Genomic DNA, 375 nt, shown 5'->3' with positions numbered 1-375 from the left:
ATGTAAAAGCATGACCCGCCGCCGCGCGATTTCCCCGTTGATTCTACGCAGCGATCCGCTCTGAACAGCTGAAAGCCCAGCAGACTAACATAATGAACTTATTCCACTCTGTAACTTCTCCATTTTGCTCCCCTCCCAGGTTTACAATAATAGTATTACATTTTTCATTAAAATACTTCAATGCTCTTCAGTATAAAAGCACATGTAACCTTCATCTTCCTCACTGCATACTTTGCATGTAGCACTTTGTTCCATTGATCAGAGTCCAAAGAGCTAACCATTACACTATGGAACCTTTGCAAGAGCAGCCTTTGCTCACAGGGCCACAAAGATTAAATCACTTACAGGCTCGCCAACAGCACCACCACCAAAGTT

Source organism: Sinocyclocheilus rhinocerous, unplaced genomic scaffold (assembly GCF_001515625.1).
Source record: "Sinocyclocheilus rhinocerous isolate Xijiao unplaced genomic scaffold, SAMN03320098_v1.1 scaffold13534, whole genome shotgun sequence".
In the NCBI taxonomy this organism is placed as follows: domain Eukaryota; kingdom Metazoa; phylum Chordata; class Actinopteri; order Cypriniformes; family Cyprinidae; genus Sinocyclocheilus; species Sinocyclocheilus rhinocerous.
This window is presented reverse-complemented; position numbering follows the sequence as displayed.